This window comes from Pinus tabuliformis, chromosome 2_1 (assembly GCF_031772625.1).
Source record: "Pinus tabuliformis cultivar Carrire ecotype Pingquan chromosome 2_1, CPIR1, whole genome shotgun sequence".
NCBI classification, from domain to species: domain Eukaryota; kingdom Viridiplantae; phylum Streptophyta; class Pinopsida; order Pinales; family Pinaceae; genus Pinus; species Pinus tabuliformis.
The window spans coordinates 377,179,429-377,185,428 of record NC_142299.1 but is presented as its reverse complement, the minus strand read 5'-3'; positions in this window follow the sequence as shown (position 1 = coordinate 377,185,428).

The window sequence follows — 6,000 nt, the reverse complement described above, 5'->3', positions numbered from 1 at the left end:
TGAGGCAAAGCTTACCGAGCAGTCATTGGTCATTAGATCACTTTCAGATAGCATCTTGGATTTGTCAAGAAGGCTAGAGTTGGTTGAGGATGATGATGATGATGAGGAGGTATATGTGAGGCCGGATGTCCAGAAGGAAGACCGGGTTGCTTATCTACAAAGGATGGAGATTGAGGATCCTGACAGATGGATTGAGTTGATTAGTGAGGGAGAGCCTTCAGGCTCTACTCCCTCTACATCTTCTTAGATGGATGAAGAAGATGGGGCTCATTGTTAGCTGCTCATGGCAGTGAGTCCCTTAGACATATGGAGCAGGTATGACTGATGGTGCAGGGATGGCTTGGCATCAAGCATCATGACATGTTGCAGATGGATGGAGTTTCCATGGACCTGAGCATGGATTATGGAGATAGATTCTTGATGAGTCAAGGATGTGGCAGATGTTTGAGGAACAACTGATGATGGCATAAGGATGTTCACTCTCATAGTTTGAGCGTGACAGTTGGATTAGCTACCCAACTAGTTCAGACATGGGGTCGCGAAGTGTGCAAAGATGTGTTAGCATTTTGTTGGAGTATCATGGCAGAGGTTCACATGGTGACACATGATGAGGTCGACACGAGATGTTGCAGTGTAGATTGTGGCAGAGGAGTTGATGATCATGGATCGAGATGATGTCTGATGGAGGACATACCGTAGAGGTGTATACCTTGGTATGGATTATCTTGGTGGCAGTGGGTCATTAAGGTGAGACATGATGGAGATGGAGTTCTACATATGTTGCAGGGATGTTTGTCTTATGTGGAGGAGTTGACATCATGGATAGTGATGATCTTGGTGGATGGCTACCGGGATGGTATGTTGTCGAGGACGACAACGATTTCAGGTGGAGGAGGATGTAAGGTCCTCGAGTTCTACCCGAGCGCGGGCGCGGTTGGGTGCGGTGAGCGACGGGTGCACGGGCGGTCGACGGGCGCGATGGCGCACGGGCAGGCGCGGGCGCACGAGGTGGGCGCGGGCTGCACGACGGGCGGGCGAAGGCTGCACGACGGGCGGGCAAGGCGACACGGGAATGCGACGAAAGGCTGAACGAGGATGCAACGATACTTGGACAGCTTTACGACACTTGAATAAAATGCGTGGAAATGATGGAGGTTTATACCTTAGCGTGAGGCGACTTGCATGAAGGCAAGGCCGACTTGTAAAGAGTGTTTTAAGGATGTGTTGAGCCATGTTTTGGGGGTCGGCTGGAGTGCCACCTCCCATGCCAACACACATATAAATACACATGCGCAGATTCATTTGGAGACAACGAATTCAACTTGGAACTCGCATAGCTCAAGGGGTAAAGGGGAAAAGTGCGCAGTCTTAAGGAGAATGCGCATAACTCATGCGCAGTTCTTGAAGGCGCATATTTTGGTTATCACTTGGAGCCGGTTGTGGGTTGGGCGAGGTGCGCCCAAGGTCGTTCTAAGTGCATATTTGTGTTGGACTTGACAAGGATGTCTTGGTGGCCCGGGTGGGCACTCATCCTTTGTGCAAGGTGTGCACATGTGATTGTAAAAGGCTGATTTTGCTTATGTTGTAAAATATTCTAAGTATTGGCTTGGAGCTTGCTAAACATTACTTGTATGATTGTATTATGAAGAAAGATTGCTTATAATATATATTGTCGGGGAGACTTGTTCGGGAGTTGCCCCTCCCCTTTATACTGTGCAATTGTTATTGTCTTTTATAATTGCTATGGATAATGAATGAATATGGGCTTCATTGGTATAAAGGATAAATGCATGTTTACTTGGTTGCGAAACACAAACTAAGTAAGGACAAGTGAATTAGGCGTAGTCCATGAATGTTAGTATTGGTGAAAAGAAAGCGTTCGGTGGTGCCGCACCTCACTATAAGCGGTTGGAAGACTACTGCAGGTGTAGGGGCGTGACACTGCCCCTCCTGAGCCTCGGGTGCTATCGACACACAGTTCGCCCTGCCACCATGGGTGCCGCCACCCTTGCGAGTCTACCCACGACCGTTCGACTCTTCACCTTTGCTCACCCCCCACTTGCCACCTCCACGTCCTCCTCTCACACCTACATTGCCTTTCCGCGCACACCCAATTGTTTTGCCACCTCGACGGGGTGTCACTGTCACTAGAGCTCGGTCTGTCACCCCTTCAGAAGCAAGCACAGTAGGGGAGGAAGAGCATCTCCTTTGCGTCGGCGGTTTCATAGCTTCCCACAATGGAGGCACGCCTAGAATAGGCACCAAACACTAGACTTTCCACCCGAAAGAACACTCCTCGTAGATAGAAGACTCGAGCAACACCACCTAGAATAACACGAATTCACCAAGATGGCTCCTTCTACCCACGAAGGACCACCCCCACTAGATAATCCCGATACCTCCACCTTCCAGAATACCACCAATGATGGAGTGCCACCCAGGGATAGGGAGTTGTTTTTGTCGTGAGACGAGCAAAAATTGGCCACCACCTACCAAATTCGACAGCAATAAACCATAGGCGAATCCACCAGGCCCCGTTGCACCAGAAATCACTATTAGAGTAGGGGCACTTGGGCTTCCTCCTCCGGTTGCGGGGTTTCCTTATCAACGAGCTCCACCACCCTGTAAGAACGAGGCAAAACAGGTTACCTCCAGACCGCGAGGAGTTTTTCTTCTGCGCCCAGTCTTTCCTTCCACCACCAATAACTAGGATTCCCAGTCGCAAGGACCAAACAAGCCCACTACCCCTATATATTTCCACAGCGAGCAACCACACTGTTTCCAACAAGCGTCGACCTCCGACGCTTCCTCCTCCTTCCCAACAACCACCACAACTCCCAACACCATATCCGAATGCAGAGATGAATGCCTGGTGCATTCATCGCGCGTTGCCTTAACACTCCACTACCCCCACAGACAGACACTGAATAATTGCTCACACGAACGACTGACATTAAAGCGGTACCTCTCCTGGTGCATGTGAAGGGATCAAGAGGCCCGTCCCTCCCAGCGTATCCACTTGTTTTCACTCATGGGAGGCGACCTCCACATGCTGTGTAGAAATTTTGAATAATTTAACACATATTCAACAGAGATTATCCTGATCATGTACTATTGAGGAATACATACATAATACATAAGCTCCTCTACGTTGATCATCAATATAGCAGCATCAATAACAATAAAACATCAAGAGCATTCACACATTAACACAGTATGTAACGCGGGGAAAGCATCTCGCTAAAAACCCCACACTATCTGTATATTAATGATTGAGACCATGTAACATTACAAAGTACAATGCTTATCACAAGCAATCCAATACCAGCTCCACCTGTTACACACAATACAGCTAAGATCTGATCTCCAAATCTATTCCACTGCTTGCCTGCCTCCACTGCTCAATACCTGCTCAAGAATGAATGAGAATGGTCTACCAAACTCATATTTCACCTCCAAAGAATCACTCACAATGTGTAAGACGTGAGCATAAGCTACAAACTGGGCAAATACATGAGCAAACTCATTGGCATACTCAATCCCTTGATTGTGCAAGATCTGATGCACAACTATAGTCACAACTGATAGCAATCTGATTCTCTAACACCTGTCCCTGCTGAACTGAACATGCACTGACATGAAACTGAGTTAACTGATGTATTCTATAGTTGTATTATGAGTTAATAATTAGTTTAACAACTCATCATTAGTCTATTTGCAGTTAGACTAACTACAACTAGTTTAACCAAGTCAAACTGAACACAACTCCATCAACTCCACAATCAACTCCACCAAACTCAAATGATTGAGTTCTAACTGAAGTCATGCATGCAACAACTCAACTGACTCATAAGAAAAGCGTACTTCCTTCTGACAGCTGCATGGGCCACATCTATAGCTCAAACTAAAGTGCTCCAAGAGAATAAGATCAAGTTTATAGTCCAAATATTATTATGAGACAATAATATTTGACTTTTCTATTTTTGACAGCCAGTCTAAAAATAGACTTTAATCACCCACACTGTGGTCACCCACACTTTGGTCACCCACATTGTGATCACCCACACTGTGGTCACCCACACTGTGATCATCCACACTGTGATCAAAAATAGAACTTGCGCCATAATTTGCCTGCGGACCCACTTAGTGAAGGCGACTCTTTTCACTAAGCTCCATCATCTTGTTGCAATCTCAACACTCCCTCTCGACAAGATATGGATTATCAGCAACCCCTATCCTGCCTCGGTGGTACTCGAATTTGCTCCTGGTGAGAGCCTTCGTCAGAATATCAGCATCCTGATCCTCCGTTGGAATGTATGAAAGCAACATGATCCTCCGCTGCACACAATCTATGATATGATGGTACCTGATGTCAATATGCTTAGATCTATCATGAAATACAGGATTAGCCTAGAGTTTAATGCAACTCTGGTTATCACAGTAAATCACAGTAGGATCCAAATGAGAACCGAACAAACCAACCAGGATCTTCCTCATCCATATAGCCTTGCATGCAGCCAAACTTGCTGCCATATACTCGGCCTCCGCTGAACTGAGTGCCACGGATCTCTGCTTCCTGCTATACCAAGAAACTGCTGTCGATCCAATACTGAAGACCCCTCATGATGTGCTCTTTCTGTCCATTGGGCTCCTTGCCCAATCTGCATCTGTGAAGCCACATAGCTTCACCACATCCTCCTGTCTGTACCACAAACCATATCCCGATGTGCCTCTCAAGTAGCGCAATACATGCTTGCCCGCCTTTCAGAAGAGCTTGGTAGGCTTAACCATAGCTTGTGAAAGCTGGTTAACTGCATAGCATATATCAGGTCGTGTATTGACCAAATACATCAGCGACCCCACCAACTGTTGATAAACAGTGGCATCCACTTCTTCTCCCGAAGTGGCATCCTCCTTCCTCCAACCTCCAGGAAGAGGAGTATCAACAGGCTTGCAACCATGCATGTTGAACTTCTCCAGTATCTCTCGAGCATACTTGCCCTGAGAAACAAACAGTCCACCATTGCGCTGCCATATTTCCAATCCTAGGAAATAGTGAAGGAGGCCCAAGTCCTTCATCTCAAACTCTGTAGCAAGATCCTTCTTGCATGACAATATCAACAGCTCATCACCCGTTAGAATCAAATCATCAACATACAGTACAATGATAAGCAACTTACCCTCCACCACAATCTGGTATAGGTTAGGATCCGCCTCGCTCTTGGAGAATCCAAGTCCTGTGAAATAGCTGTCTATCCGTGTGTACCAAGCACGTAGTGCTTGCTTCAACCCATACAACGCTCTCTTGAGCCTGCACACATGCGACTCGCTGCTGAAGACCTCAAAGCCTTCGGGCTGCTCAATGTACACCTCCTCCTCAATGACTCCATTGAGGAACACAGTCTTCACATCCATCTGATGAATGTGCCATCCCATCTACGCTGAGAGAGCAAGAATCATCCGTATGGAAGAATACCTTGCGACAGGTGCAAAGGTCTCCTCATAATCGATCCCCTCTATCTGTGAAAAGCCTCGGGAAACAAATCTTGCCTTGTACTTCTCCACACTTATGTCAGTTGCCTGCTTGACCTTATAGATCCATCTCAAACCGACCACTGATTTCCCTTCCGGTCTAGGAATAATCTCCCATGCACTGTTTCTGACAATAGAATCATACTCTTCCACCATGGCGTCTACCCATGCGGGATCCTCCACAGCTTCCTCAAAAGAGGATGGCTCAGTCACAACACACTTGCTCATCAGAGCCATGTATCCAGTGTACCAATCAGGTGACTGTCTCTGCTTGCGTTGGGCTGTAGGTGGTCCTACAACTTTCTCTGCATCTTGAGCCAGTCGCTCAGCTTCTGTCAAGCGCTTTCGCCCTCTGATGGTTGGCGCTGCATGAGTGGTCTCTTCCACTCCATGAACCTCGTCCTGTGGCTGATCCACGTCCTGAAGCTCATCCTTAGGAACTAATAGCTCCTCATCTGCATGCAAGTG